The following is a 16,477-nucleotide window of genomic DNA, read 5'->3' as shown; positions in this document are numbered from 1 at the left end:
TACCACCTGTTCATTTAATCACTGCACAAGACCCAGAGCATATCATGATACATTTTAGACATTGCATGTTCTACATAAAGAAGGAATTCTTTAAAAATGAATGAATTTATAATAAACCTAAAAATTAAAGCATTAAAAACACTGTGATGTAGTAAGTGCTGAAAGTACCATGTGACACTGTGAATATAATCACAATTTAAATAATGGAGACTGTTACACAAGACTTAGATGCGACTTTAATTACAATACAACATTCAGTACACCGGGGAATTTTAAACTGTGGGTCAGGAGGACCCACTTGTCTGTCACACAGTAGGTTAAGGTGTGTTGCACACCTTAAAGGAACAGTATGTAAGAAATTTATATCAATTAATCATTAAATGGCCCTGAAATGTCACTAGACATTAAGAAATCATTTTCATTTCAAATACTCATATCACTCACAACAGCGGTCCGGCCAAGATATTGTCATTTAAAAAGTGGAGTTGCAGCCCTCAACTGATGTTTATGTTGTCGTTTGGTATATTGGCCACCAGCTGTGTGATTGCAGTACCAGTTTTAGCCACACGTTTTGTGATTGCAATACCAGTTTTGGCCACAATCCTACATACTGTTCCTTTAATGATGCAACAACAGTTTGGCCAAATTAATAATTTACAATGACAATGGTTTTGAAAGAATATACCATAAAATATTTGGTATTGCAAATAAACTTATATTTACTTTACATCAGTGGTTCTTAACGTTATTCCTCGAGGCCCACAGCCCTGCACATTTTGTATGTCTCCCTTATTTAACACACCTGATTCAAATCATCAGCTCATTAGAAGAGATCTCAATGAACTGAACCGTCTCTGTCAGATAAAAAAGACATACAAAATGTGCAGAGCAATGGGCCTCGAGGAATAACGTTAAGAACCACTGCTTTACATTATGGAATATTATGAAAATAAAATGACTCCACTGAAAGAGAACAAATGTGTTTTACCCCATAAAAAATATTTTAGTTGGTCTAGAATAGATTACACTTGTCTAATAGGTTTTGAAATGAAAAGTTTGGAAACCCCAGCTTTACACAATACTAGTCTCAATTAAAGTTAACATTAAGTTGTAATATAACTGAAATAAATAGCATTTGCAATTGACAGACATTAAATTAAACTGATGGCAGAAGAGGTGTGGGGATGATGCTGGGCCAGAGTTGAATCTGTGCATCTTAGTAGATCAGGGTGCTTCATCCTTAAGTTCTGCATTAAAAAGAGAAAGGATCTAACAAGAAAAAAAATCTCTCAAATCAACATTGGACTATCAACCCCAAATTAATAATAATGCAATTACATGCAAACAAACCTGTCAACCGTCAATATATAACAGATACTACATACCTGTGTCCAATACATCAAGATTCTCTGCTGACTTCCAAGAGCACAGTTATCTAACACAGTCTACTGTAAGTGTTTTTTAACATTAAATATAGATTTCTTTCTTTTTTCTTTTTTTTGAGAGATACAAAGGACAAATGTCTCTGCACGCTGCCTTCATCCGTGTGACCAATCAATGGTTTTGTTAAAAACATGGGAGGATAATCAGGTGGTGACAATTATGTGAAATATTGTGCAGTGTTACAGACAACTCGGATTTCTGATGTTATGTCATTAAATATCCTACCTCCGACCTCAATGCATTCCAGTCAATCACATATCACATTTGCGTGTTTACCACATAATGAGACGCCAGGAGAAGTTTGTGCTCTTTTGCCAATTGTGGCAGAAAACGGTTACTGGATAATTTAACATTCATGTTCATAAATATTATGTGCTGTAAAAATAGTTTAAAGTTTGTTTGCGGTTCATGTAAGGCTGTGAAAGGCTAGCCACCAACTTGTCTGCAATGTCAAATGATGCATCTCGTTGAGGTCGGTGTTGATCGATCTGTCCCAAGTTGAGAGGTCGGATACTCAACTTTGTTTGCTGTTCCAGACTTCTTATGGGTTTGAGGTCAATAATATCCAACATCCAAGTTGTCTCAAAACAGCCTTAGTTCACAGACTCCAGTTCAGTCCCATCTGTAACAACAGAACACAATGGGAACATCATCACATCAGACAAAGTATTTCATTTATAAAAAATGCACCCAAATAAAAACCAAAATATTAAAAACATGAAAGATCAAAATCTTCATTTAAACCCAAAGGGGACCAGCCTAGTAATACCATTCTCTGCTACTTTGCTTGAGCGGAAGCACGAAGTCTGACGTAGTCAGGCTAAAAGGGGACATGGTCTTTAAATCAAACACCCAAAATGACTCTCTTTGTAAGAGTTTTCAATATCTCCACCACAGTAAGAATTCATTCCTTCCTCAATACTTAAACATTAAAGGTCACGTTTTTCCTGATCCCATATTTCAAACCGTAGTTAGTGCGTAATGTTGCTGTAATCGCATAAATAATACCTGTAAATGTTAAAGCTTAAAGTTCACTGCCAGCCAGGCGATGTCAGGACTCTGCCACGAGAGTTTGGTTTTATATTTATATTTTATTGTGATGGCAGAGTTCTGACAGTCTCTTGTTTCATGTGGAGGCCATCCCTTGTTTATTGTGGCATGTGCCTCTGGTGTCTCGTCTCTAGTCCCCGCCCCCTTGTTCTCCCTGTAAATTATTCATTATTAGTTCATCCCTTGCACCTGTGTTGCCCTCGTTTAGTTTCCCTATTTAATCTCCTATTGTCTCTTGTCTTGCGCTGGTTCAATGTGTTCATTCCTGTCATGTCAAGCTGTGCTCATTGTTCATTCAGTTTAGTTTTCATCTTGTCTTGTTAATCATGTTATGTCAGTGTATTTCATGTTGTATGTAGTTTTGCCCCCACGTGGGCTTTTGTTTTCTTGTTCTTTGTTATTAAATGTTCAGTGTTCACTCCCCAAGTGTTCACTCATCTTTTATCCAAAATAGCTGCATTGGTTTATAGCAATGACGTTGCGTTGATGTGTTTGAAATAAATGTGCTTGAGTTCATGCAGCAACAACCAGTTTTCATAAATGAAAAATAACATATTGTCTTTTTATCCAATTCATCCGAGAAATCATTTGGTAATTAATATAATGTACCCTAAAAAAACCTTTCATTTGTAAGACCGCATTCATTACTTTACTACATGTGGGAAGAGACTCACAGGTGGAGGTAGAAGTTTGGTCTGCACTTTCCATAGCTGGTGCACAGGGATTGTGGTAGGCTAATGACACAATTGAAGAAGACTGGTTCAAAATCTGCTTTACAACCAGAGGTTGAATTAAACTTTCTTATTGCCTGTCATTTTGACAGATAATGCTGTAACAAATCTGTCATAATCAATTAGGACTAAAATATCAACAAAAAACTTAGAAAATGAGCAAAACCAACTATCTGAATCTGTTCGAACTCTAACCTTGAGGTCTGGATAAACAAAGTGAGTGTTTATTCAATTCAATTCAATTTTATTTATATAGCGCTTTTCACAATTGTTAATTGTTGCAAAGCAGCTTTACATGAGCTTTACATTATCTGTGTAAAAGTTAAACCATCATTGAAGACTGATGCAGTTGTCATTAAGGCTGATTAAGTCAGACCAAATCACACCAAATGCGTTCTAAAGACGTAGAAACACAAGGTGCACCTTGATTTGGTCACTTTATAAAAAGCAGTGCAGCGCAGCTTTTTATATTGCTAGGTAACCACCGAGGCAGCTGTCCTGTCAATCAAATATTGACGCGTGAGCGCTCTTTTGCTGTTAACTGTCATATAAGCAGAAACTTTAAAAAGAGAATGCTTGCACTGACTTTGATCGAAGGTGAGAGGTGCATAAAAACACAGGAGACAGTAAGTGACTGAAGTACGGTTGTTTCAAATAACTGTAAACATCGGTCCCTACAACGGAAGGCCCGCCTCTCCCCATATTCAATTGGACAATGGAAAGACACAAATGACGTCAGGTGCTTTTCCGCTCTTAGCGCTCCTTCAAAAAGGCATGTTGCAGTAGAGGGTAAAAATGCAAGGCGTTCAGTGCGCATAAACAGCGCACATAACGCTCAATGCTGCAGTTAAAAAAAGATTTACCTCATAGTAAAGACAACTAGATCTGAAGCGTAATGATGGTCTTCAGAAGGCCTCTCATGGTGGCCTTGATTCAGAGGTTTGAGAAGACTACCAAGCACCAGAGCCAGCTAACAGGTGGACCAAACATCAAGCTAGAATTCTGCATGAGTCAGGTAAGCAGAATAAAAGACACTGTAAATAAACAATAATAAAAGATGGTCATTAATGACTTAATGCTTTCATATTCATGTTAATGCTTTGAAAATTATCTTATTTCTTTCAGAATCTTTTGATAATATTGCCCAATGCAACAAATGGAAAAAGCATGCTTTATGACAACCTCAGCAGCAGAACCCATGACTTTCTCCTGGGTAGACGAGACAAAAAAGTTTGGTATCAACACCCATCTAACAATTAAGGTAAAAGATAAAGTTTTTTGATCGCTGCATTCAGGTTAGAGTATGGGGTAAGTTGACCGTTCTATGGGTGTTCCTCAAATGCAAGGTTGCATGTGGAGGCTGCATCCATCTTAGTCCTGTCCTTTTGAGATTTCGATGTTAGAAAAAAGCCAGAATGAGATGGTTTAGTTTGATGTCCAAGGCAACGTCATAATGGTTTCCACCCCAGTGATCATGGAATGAAAACTTTAAAGAGAGAAGTTGAAAATTAGCAATGCATCACCAAAAAAATTCAATAATGTAGTACAGTGAATAAAAGTCATGTATCAACTGTCTTTACAACATGGACAGTTAAACATTTTGTAATTAAATTAAAACAACAAAATAGAAAACAAGCAGATTGAGATGTCCTTCGACGATGCTTGATGACCTGGCAGCCGAGACATGCAGCCTTCTAGGATGGAGCCTTATTTAAAAAAAAAAAAAAGAAAAGGACGGAGCCTTATTTATTTTTATTTTATATATGTGTAATGTACCCCCTTGTATTTCTTATTATTTAAAAAAATATATTAAAAATAATTTTAAAAGGACGCAGCTGTGCGTTTGAGAAATGACCGGAAACTAGGCCTGGCAAACTCGATTCCTTTTAAGGATCCGGGTTATTGTGAGTCACTCACTAAAGTGATCCGGGTTGTGTGATTCACTTGAGTCATTTGAGTCAGTATTGCTAAATTGCCAAGGAAACTCAGTACAGACCCACTTGTAACCGGCTGATCCACGCGACTCGAGATTCTCAGAGCCGGAAACATTGCAGACTCGCAGACCATGGACATGAGACTCGCTCTACAGATCCCACTAACCGGCTGATTCGCGTGGATCAGCCGGAGCCGGTTAGTGGATCTATAGAGCGACTGAAGTCTCCTCAAAAGCAAATCCATAACAAAAGCCTTTCACTTCTGAAATAACATGCTTATAGGTTTTAGGTTTGGTGTGTATGGTCGACCATTTAAAAAAGAAGCCTAATAACAATAGCATAATAATATAGAGAAAATATAAAAAAGAACTGTCCTGCTTATGTAGCCCCCAGAGTCGGAGAGACAGTTCGCGCAGATCAGCCGGTTACGGATCAGCCGGCGGATCAGCTGGTTACGGATCAGTCGGTTACGGATCAGCCGGTTACGAGTTGAGAGACTCTCGAATCAGAGCAGATTCGCATGTCTCTCGAGTCCGCATTGTTTCCGGCTCTGAGTGAGAATCTCGGGTCATTTCGCGTCTCGCGCGGATCCACAGGTCTCTTGAGTTTGCAATGTTTCCGGCTCTGAGTGAGAATCTCGGGTCAATTCGCGGCTCGCACGGATCCGCAGGTCTCTTGAGTTTGCAATGTTTCCGGCTCTGAGTGAGAATCTCGGGTCAGTTCTCGCGCAGATCAGCCGGTTACGAGTGGATCTGTAGTGCGAGCGAAGTCTCATCAATAATGTTGAAAGAGGTTTGTGTGTGTGGTGGCGCTGTTTATGGTTTTACATTGAATTGTAGTAGGACTCAACTGATCCGGGTTAATGACACTAGAGACTCGCGACTCATGAGTTAATTTAAAGATCCGGGTTAAAGATCCGAGTGAGTCGCGACTCGAACAGGTCTACCGGAAACGACTTATATGTCGCGAGGGCATCACGTGACCACAATATTTACCAGAAGACCGTTATTTGCTCGAGTACCCTCAACTTTTTTGTCGCAAATAACATTATTAATAACCTGTAAATAATACATTTTGTACACATTACGTTCTTCTTCACTTTGTAATAGTATGTTTTTGGTTTAATAGTCAGCTTTAAGTTAGTTTTTCTGTCAGTTTGATCGTCAAAATGTTGGTAAGTATTGTCATTCCTGGGTTTTAATTGTTAGAAATACGAATTAAAGAACAGATATAACTAATATAACTGAAACAATTAATAAATACAATTATCAAACCACTCCAATAGAACAACGTTAACGGTTTTGAGTGGTTTTTAGGAAAAGGTCTGACTGACAGTAACGTTATCCGTATAAGGGCCATTTTAACGTAACGTTAAAGGGCGGGAAAGGTTTGAGACATTTAATAACTATTAAAATGGCTGGTTTATCCCCACCAGTGCGTAACATGTGAAGTTAACGTTACAACGTGGCTTCGGGACTTTGCAGCAACCTGAATAGCAGTGCATTGATAAACGTTAATTAGCTTTTAATCGCGTATAGAACATTAATATACGACAATCATTCTGTAGATCGACTAACTTACATGCCTGCATAACAACATATTTTCTGTTAAAATGGTTTACTTACATTGACACTGAAACTCTGCCGTCAGCACTGTTGCTTCACCCGTTGGAACATCCTACTAGTTTAGGGAGTTAAAAATCGAGTTGGAAAAGAACAAAAAATCGTTCTGCGATCGTTCGACACGACACCCAGAAGCTGCAAAAACCGATTGAGGTTAGACTCTACGGAATTATCGCAACGTTGAGTGCAGGCAGCCCACACATCTTTCAGATGTGTTCGACTTCATGCTGATCTACACGCAAACCGATCGTGACATCAAGTTCCGCAAGTTCAAACCTTTTCCGGGGCTTTCCCAAACTCTCGCGGTACTTTGATGTCATACCACGTGCTGTCTGCGCATCTCGGTGTTAAGTCGAACACACCTGAATGTATTTGTTGGCTGCACTCCCTTGCGCTCAGTAATGTAGGTGTAACGAATTAAATGTATTAAATTGATATTATATAAATAAATATTGTAATAAAAATATTTATAAAATTATTAGCTGTCATTAATAAATTAATCTTTGATTTGAAACATCAGTATACATGAATTAACCCTCAAGTTATGAAATGCCTAAACATCAAAATGGTGAAAATACAACAATGTATATTTGACCAATTCAGCATTTATTAACTTTTGTCTTTTTAAATTGACTTCAGAAAGTTATCTGCAGCCACACATCCACTGTATACCAAGTTATGATGATCAATTATGAAAATGCAAAAGGATTGATAGATCAGTAAACAAGCAACAAAAAGGTAATGTCTTAATATATTTCTGCTTTTGTTACTTATTCATGTATTTGAATTACATATTTCAAAATCAAACGTTAATAATTATAGGGTTTCAACTTGTTGCAGCTTTACAAAAAATGTAGAATTTGTAGGAGCATGGATATCTGAGTAACAAAGTCATATTATGCAGATGGGTGCTCATGGTGGCCTCCAAATAAATACATGGACAGGCTGCTAAAGAGGGTCAGGATGATGGAGATGCAAGAGCCAAAGACAGCACAGACCAAACACCAGGCCAGAATTCTGCATGAGTCAGGTAAGCAGAATCAGTTAAACTGTATAAAATAATTAATTAATAGACAGTACAATTAATAACACATTATTTTTCATAGCTGTAAAAAAACAAAAGAATGAAACAGTACCTGCATTTAAGTTTCCAGCCTTTTTCACAAAGTTGCCGACAACTGGAAGAATTTCCCAAATTGCTGCAAAAAGAAATTCAGTAAGTCCTTATAAAAGAGACAGTTTAAAAAGTAAAACGGCTTCATTTAACTTCAAAATACCCCTAAATCCTTAAAGGAACACGACCACATTTTGGGAATTTAGCTTATTCACCGTATCCCCCAGAGTTAGATAAGTCCATACATACCTTTCTCATCCCTGTGTGTGCTGTAACTCTGTCTGATGCAGCCCCAGCTAGTTTAGCTTAGCACAAAGACTGGAAGTCAATGGCTCCAGCTAGCATACTGCTTCCAATAAGTGACAAAGAAACGTGGACATTTTCCAATTTATGTGTTGTGATTTGTATAAATTCACTACCAGTCTTTTGTTCTAAGCTTCAGGCATGTGATTGGCTAAGGACAAAAAAGCAGGAAAATATATTGAGACCCCCCCCACACACACACGCCAATCAAACTGGTGGCGGATCTATACGGATAGTAAAGTAGGACCCATAACAACTTATTTGAACAAAAAAACACATTTTAATTTATTTTACAGCTAGATGTGCAACATGCAACTTTTTTGTACAGTATGACACATAACAACTTATTTGGTGGATGTGTAACAGTGGGAATCAAAAGCAAGTGTCTTGTCCACTGCTCCATCACCACCTCTCTCTATATCAACAACCATGATAAAAAATATGTTTTAACTTATTTTTGTTTTGCATTTTTACCCAACTTTAACAGCTAAATGTGCAACATGCAAATGTTCATGTCAAAAGAAGGCCTATTTTGCAGACATCCAAATAAAATGTAGGCAATGGCTTATAAAGAACTAAAGGCATGGCTACTTTTAATTTTATACTTTAAGTAAATTTCCAAGCCTGTACTTTGATACTTTAACTTGAGTAAAGAAGTTAAATCAGTACTTCTACTTTTACCAGAGTATTTTTTTAATACAAATATCTGTAAAATGTGCTACACAGGACCATTAGTTATAATAAAGTGTCTTAAAGGTCTCTTTTTCTAATTTTAGACCCCTGTAGATGAGTAACTTTGTTAGCTGTTAAACATGAACAATAGAAGGTTGACACTAATAAATAGAAGTAATTGTACAAAAAAGTGCATGTGCTATTTATTTTAATCAAACTGGTCAACCTTAAAACTTTAAACACACGAAACCTTTGAAACAAACGATGATACAGAGCTCAATCCTAAATCTGCAGCCTTCCGGAGGTCGCATTTCTAAGCTGCATACATCATCAAGACTCATCAAGAGTCACAATATTAACAATAATGAAGTTTACTATTATTCTTAGTTAATCGTAAATTGTTGTAATATGTTTATCAGCGCTTGACATTAACTTTTTGAGGAACTTGTCCTTCGGACAAGTAAATTTGTGTTTCACTTGTCCATGCACAAAAGTCACTTGTCCGGGTAAAGATTTATAATATAATGTATTTTTTGTGTTTTGCTAATCAGTGGCAGAGCAAGGGATTTTTCATAGGGGTGGCCAGGCAGGGGCCAGCAGTTACTCTGGGGTGGCATATAAAATCTCTATCATCCAACCTTAAAATACTTTTAAATATTATAGTGTGTTAATCAGAATAATGTATAACATACAATTGCTACAATAATTTAATTTTTATTAAAATGAATTGAGATTAACATACAATTTATAGTCATAATTCAACCTCCATGTTTTTTTAACTATTTAATCAAATAAAACTTTTGAAATTTACTTTGAAACCAGAATTTATATCTCCCATTGCTGAAAAAACTAGAGACCAGAAAATCATGTGAATTTTGAAGGCTACTTTAATGTGTTTTACTAAGATTTGTTTGGCTGCTTCTTGCTACTCTTTCTGAAGAAGGATGCTATATCTGCTGCCTTTCTCTTCATTTTCCCCTCATTTCAATGATTGTCTGACATTAAAACACTAAAGCAAAACATTAAAACATTACCATGTTTTTAAAAACGTATTAGGGTAAATGTATCCAGATTATCTGTTATATATAAAATCAATCTTAATCCTTGCATTTACGCTGTAATGTTCGTGTGGGATTTTTAATGTACAGTGACGAACTCTGTCAGATTAAAATCGGCTGTCACACGGCGCAAACACACACAGAGGCTCGCTGAAAGAGAGATTCTCATTATAAAACAGATTGTTAAACAAGATTTTAAGCCATTTATGTGTTTTTACCGAACTTTAGAAGAGAAAACGCAGTGATGAAAACGCGGTTGAAGTGTCTGTCATTTATATTCACGCCGGAGCCTGAAGAAACATCACTCTAGACTCCACTCCGTCCCGCGATTCCCGCCCCTCCGTGTTCGTCGATCAGGTTTCATGCACGAATGTAATGCTCAGTTAGGTTAAACCAGGCTCGATGAGGTAACTTATTTCCTTGCCTTTTTTCGGAACCAATATTGTTGCATCGTCCCTCTCTCAGTCGCCACCGGGATTTTCTGCAATGGCGCTCGTTTTTCCTCTCATTTCTGTGAAAATTGCTACCAAGTAAACCGACGTGTATGTTTGCCGCTTTGTTTCGCGTCACGCGAGTGACAGCCAAACATCGCAAATGAGGAGAAGAGAGGAGAGAAACGATCGGGTCTGATTGGTGAATACAATCATACTTCGCCATCCGCCATTTGCGAACGGTCAGAAACACATCCTTGTTGATACTTGGAAAGGAAGGAAAATGCATCTGTTTGTCATCTGCCACCGGTGTGGCCCTGTTGCGCGGGGACGGCGATTGTGGTTCCGTCCCGGGTTACCATGGCGACGGCTGTGAAATACCCCCCTCCCCCCTTATTTTTATTTTTTTTTACATATCTGCATGATTCACGTAGGTCACATTTTCAGGTCGGAAAATCCGGAATTCCGGATTAATCCGGAAAAATCACATCCCTGAAGCTTAGCTAGCAGGGGCTGCGTCAGACAGAGTTACAGCACACACGGAGATGAGAATGGTATGTATGGACTTATCTTACTCGGTTTGTTTATTTGTAAATGTAAAAAATGCAGCTAACCATTCCCAGCTCCAATGGGCAGGTTAAAGAGTATTTCTTAATATGAGACAGAAAACAGAAAAACATTTTTAATGGCATTTAAAGACAACATACCACTTCATACAACTAAATTTTCTGTTTAATCCATAGATTGAGTAATTTTCACTCTAGAGACCCTGGGGTGACCACCAAGGACGAATGCAAAGTAAGTGACCTACAAAACAAAAACATTAATATTTTACGACTGTTTCGAGATAAGTAGCCTACTCTGCATATCTACAGCAATATGCAGATTCTTGAGTAAGATTTTCTCTCAGACAATATAGACAATATAGACCACAGACGTAGTTTAATAATTTATATCATGTTAAAGTTATCACATAAAAATTGCTAGTCTAAGAATGCTACAAGAAACCTGTTGTGCAACTTACCTGCTTCCCATTTACAGCTCCAGTGAGTGTCTCTAAGGTAGATCCTAATGCAGATGGATGGAATGTTGATCCGCCTAACATGCAAGGTAAAAGAGCATTTGATAGCATAGTGGATAAACAAAGCTTTTTTCATTTTCAGAGCATTTTCAAAAACAACATAACACTTGCTATTACATTGTTATATATTACATGACCATGTCTAACTCTGATCCATACAAAACAGATTTTCTGTACCGAGAACTTTGGATGACCACGTTTTCAAAAATCTGACCTCAATTTTAGTAACCATTTAGATATTTTAGATGTAGTCCGAGAGCTTGCTGCCCCTCCATTAAAAATGTATGTACGGTATACTGTTCATGTCCAGAAAGGTAATAAAAACATCATCAAAGTAGTTCTTGTGACATCAGTGGGTCAGTTAGAATTTGTTGAAGCAGCAAAAATACATTTAGGTCCAAAAATTACGACTTTATTCGGCATTGTCTTCTCTTCCGGGTCTGTTGTGAACCGTGTGCACGACACTGCTTCCGTACGATGCTGCTGGCTTGTTATCTGGTGCACCCAAGCTTTTTTTTTCTTTACAGTCTGAGGGAGACGCTGTAAACAAAACAATCTTCGCAAACATGTCTGAGGATAACACGTCAGCAGCGTCATACGTCAGCAGCGCCACTGTGCACGCGCATTCGCAACAGGCCCGGAAGAGAAGACAATGCTGAATAAATCGTTATTTTTGGACCAAAATGTATTTATGATGCTTCAACTAATTCTAACTGACCCACTGATGTCACATGGACTACTTTGATGATGTTTTAATTAACTTTCTGGAAATGAGACAGTATAAAGCACATACATTTTTTGGACGGTCAGAAAGCTCTCGGACTAAATCTAAAACATCTTAAACTGTGTTCCGAAGATGAACGGAGGTCTTACAAGTTTGGAACAACATGAGGGTGTGTCATTAATTACATTATTTTCATTTTTGGGTGAATGTGATGACGAGTATTTGATGACGTCATCACCGGAGCGCGATTTAGCGCATGTTTATGTTTACATCTCATCACATCGCCTCCTGACTTTTCTTACGTGACTAATTAATATGAAGTTGGGGTTTGGGACATGCTTTATAGGAATAACAGGAATATGCTGCACTCCAGTTATCAGTTTGTAAGTTTTGTGTTGATTTATTACGTTATTATTTAGGTCTGATGATGAGTTATTGTTTGTATAAACTGTCATTGTTGTTCAGTTTGTGAGTGTTTATTCATACTCTAATTCATTTATTCAATGATTTCTTTTGTTTCATCTTAAGAGTTTTTGTCTCTTTCCCTATCGTTAGGGTAATGCGGATCAGTAATGTGTAAAATGCGGTCGTCTATTATAAAGGGCGATACCATTATCTGTAAGGTGGGGGGAGGACAGTTTATAAATTAGTTATATTTGTCCGAGGGTTTTCTAGAGATGTGTATATGATGGACAAATGTTTATTGCTTGTTTTATTTTAGTGTTGTGTACCATAATGATATGGAAGGGGGAAATATCCTATGTATTGCTGGTCTAGCTATCCCTTTTGTGGTGGACTTATCCAAGTGGGTTTGGCGCGAATTAAGCTGATAAAAGCCTGTTGATAGTACTTTGTGGGGCCAGTGTTATGGAAGGTAGTCTGCTGAGAGACACATGAGGCCTGTATAGTGTGTTGCTAGCAATATTGTAGCACCGGTCAGGTTTTGCTGCTATCAGCATTTGGTTTGTTTATTTTTTTTATTTTTTATTTTTTTTGATAACTTTGTTGTCTTGCTCTTGAACTTATCACTGAAGACATTTTGGCTTCAATAAATCACCCTGGGTCACACTTATTCCACGACCAAGTTGTACTGAGTCTTCCTGCTCTTTCCTTACCCCTCAGCGTTCTCTGCCCGACATATGGTGGCAGCGGTGCTTCCAAGCCGTTAGGAGGCCAGTACAACTAGAGACATGGATGGAGAGTAAAAGCAGCTGTATGTTTATATAAACTAACGGCACTGTAGAGTTGTTTAGCTCGTTATGCCACCCAAGAGACAAGATCAAGCTAAAGATGCTTCTAATGCTGCTAGGCCCAGGGTGGATATAGCGGCTGCGGACCAACCGCATGATGCAGGCACAACTTTGGATGATGATTTGCAGCAGGATGTTCCAGGCCCTCTTTGGGCAGTGCTATAGTCGTTTCTGCAAAAACAAGAGCAAAGAGAGGAGCGGTTGGAGAAGGAAGCAGAGCGTCAAGAACATAAGTGGAGGATGTTACAGCATCAGTTTACTCTCCTACAATCTGAAGTACACCAGGATAAACAACAGCGTCTGTTAATGGGAGGAGCAACAGATTCATCTTGTCCAATAGGAAATGCTTCCGGGAGCTCAACATTGGCAACTCATTTAGGTATACAGCCGGCGAATAATATACCTACATCAACATCAGCTCAGGATGCTTCTACTGGATCACAAGGTGGGGCGCTGACATGTTTCTCTCCAAAAATGCTTCCTTGGTCTAGTGATGAAGATATAGAACACTATTTAACGACTTTCGAGCGTATCGCACAAACATGCAGATGGCCAAGTCAAGACTGGGTATTACATCTTTTACCTCTGTTATCAGGAAAGGCAAGAGCTGCTTATGTGTCAATGGATTCTGATAACTCCATGGATTATGACTGTGTAAAAAAGGCCATATTGGACAAGTTTGAAATTAATTCAGAAACATACAGACAGCGTTTTAGATCATACACTGTTCAAAACGATGAAACACCAAGAGAGTTACAAGTAAGGTTGAAAGAGTTGTATGAAAAGTGGATGGATCCCAGAAATCGAACCAAAGAGCAGATAGGAGATCAGATTGTTTTGGAGCAATTTCTTAAGTTACTTAACCCAGAGACTCGAGTATGGGTGAAGCAGAACAATCCTTCTTCTTCAAGGCATGCAGCAGAGATGGCGGAGACCTACATGGCTGCAAGGCGATCATTCTTTCAACCAAGAACGCAACGAACTTACAATACCTTCCCATCCGGTAAGTCTGGCGATGATTTAAGTGGTGGTCTAGGTAATGTAGCTTCAAATATATATATGCCCCATGGTAATTCTGGTGTAGACATAATAAAACAGCAGGGAGTAAGTAACCAGTATAAAGGTAAATCTATAATTGTGTGTCATGCATGTGGCCAGGCTGGGCACAAGAAAGCTGATTGTCCTTTACCGAAAGATACAAATACCCGTCTTTGTTATGTTCCAAGACCTGTCACAAGATTAAATGAAGTAGATGTGAATACTGATACTGTCATTGAGGTTAAAATTGGAAATAACATCTTCAAGGCTCTGGTAGACTCTGGGTCAAGTCAAACCTTAGTAAGAAGTGAATGTTTGGGAGAGTTGAATACACTTGTACATGGTAAATTAAAAGTTCGCTGTGTACATGGTGATGAAAGGGAATATCCCAAAACTGATTTGGTGGTTGAAATAAATGGACAAGCTTATAGTTTATCTGTTGGTGTGGTGGATCAGTCTCCGTATCCAGTTATTTTGGGTAGGGATGTCCCGGTGCTTGTGGATCTTTTGCAAAGTGATGAGCACATAGCCGAGGCTAGAGTGGTGACAAGAGCACAGGCTTATCATGATGACACTTGTAAGCAATTTCTGCAACATTTACCTTTTGATGTGAGTTCTAAAACTAAGAAGTCCAGACGGCAAAGGCGCCAGGAAAAACTTGAGGGAACAAAAATGTGTGAAAATTTACCTAAACCTCAAATTGATGAAATTGACAACATTCCACATGACATTATCAAACTTCAGAGACAGGATAAGACACTTGAGCCTTTGTTTGCAAAAGTAAATTGTGAAACTTTGGTTTCACAAAAAGATCATTTTGTAATTAAAGATGATAGGCTGTACATGCAAGGTCCTGATGGAGAAAGGTTGGTAGTGCCTGAATCTATGAGGCTTAAGGTCTTACAGTTGGGTCACTCAGTCCCGTGGGCAGGTCACCTAGGGCAGCATAAAACTTTTGTTAGAATTGCTGCTAGATTTTATTGGCCCAGGCTTTACACAGATGTAATGGAGTTTTGTAAGTTTTGTCCAGAGTGTCAACTTGTGAGCCCAAGCAGGAAAGGAGACAGAGCTCCTTTGGTGAGCCTCCCAATTATTGACATTCCCTTTTCACGTATCGCAATGGACATAGTGGGCCCATTAGAAAGAAGCAGTTCAGGAAATCGTTACATTCTGGTGGTGTCAGACTATGCTACTAGGTACCCAGAAACATTTCCCCTTAAAAACATAAAGTCAAGACAAATTGGGAATGCTCTTGTGCAGCTTTTTTCAAGGGTAGGATTACCTAAAGAGATAATTACAGACCAGGGAACCAATTTTACATCTAAACAGATGAAGCAAGTCTATTCTATGTTACGTATACATCCTATTCAGACCACACCTTATCATCCTCAGACTGACGGTTTGGTCGAGAGGTTTAATCAAACGCTGAAATCAATGTTGCGCAAGTTTGTGTCGGATACAGGTGCAGACTGGGACCAATGGTTGCCTTATCTGATGTTCGCTTATCGAGAGGTGCCACAGGCCTCGACCGGTTTCTTACCATTTGAACTACTTTACGGACGACAAGTACGGGGACCGCTTGATGTCTTGAAAGAATCTTGGGAATCAAATACTGCAGGTGAGCAGGCAAACATCTTTTCTTTTGTCTGTAAAATGAGAGAGAAAATGGAATTAATGACAGATATGGTGAGAGACAACATGACTAAAGCTCAGCAACAACAAAAACAGTGGTATGATCAATCAAGTAGGAAAAGAACATTAACACCAGGCCAGAAAGTCTTGTTACTTCTCCCTACGTCTGATAGTGGATTATTAGCTAAGTGGCAAGGACCGTATGAAGTGACACGCAGATTAAGCTCTACCAACTATGAAATCTCTTTGCCTGACCGTCGAAAGAAATTTCAAGTGTTTCATGTTAACCTGTTAAAACCCTGGCAGGACCGAAAACAGGCTTGGTCAGAACAGCTTTGGGCAAGAAAAGTGGATGAAGAGGAGGAATTGGGTGAACAATATTTCCCTGTTGGCC

The 16,477-nt window shown here is 38.5% G+C and overlaps 2 long non-coding RNA genes across 3 annotated transcripts; one reads left to right on the top strand and one right to left on the bottom strand.

Moving 5' to 3' along the window:
* Positions 1–1,521: 1,521 nt before the first annotated feature.
* Positions 1,522–6,971, bottom strand: LOC141282341 (uncharacterized). Its single transcript, XR_012336942.1, has 3 exons — positions 6,784–6,971; positions 4,088–4,710; positions 1,522–2,065 (listed from the first exon to the last, which is right to left on the bottom strand). It is a non-coding gene; the product is annotated as an uncharacterized lncRNA (long non-coding RNA).
* Positions 4,354–11,708, top strand: LOC135765440 (uncharacterized). Of its 2 annotated transcripts, none has more exons than XR_010540726.2 (5): positions 4,354–4,485; positions 7,420–7,518; positions 7,685–7,810; positions 11,102–11,156; positions 11,400–11,708. It is a non-coding gene; the product is annotated as an uncharacterized lncRNA (long non-coding RNA). The 2 variants fall into 2 exon arrangements; XR_010540732.2 differs by lacking the exon at positions 4,354–4,485 and adding an exon at positions 6,273–6,332.
* The last annotated feature ends 4,769 nt before the right edge of the window (positions 11,709–16,477 follow it).

Source organism: Paramisgurnus dabryanus, chromosome 6 (assembly GCF_030506205.2).
Source record: "Paramisgurnus dabryanus chromosome 6, PD_genome_1.1, whole genome shotgun sequence".
Taxonomy (NCBI): Eukaryota; Metazoa; Chordata; class Actinopteri; order Cypriniformes; family Cobitidae; genus Paramisgurnus; species Paramisgurnus dabryanus.
Note: the sequence above shows the minus strand (reverse complement) of the source record. Positions and strands in the feature narration are given on the sequence as shown.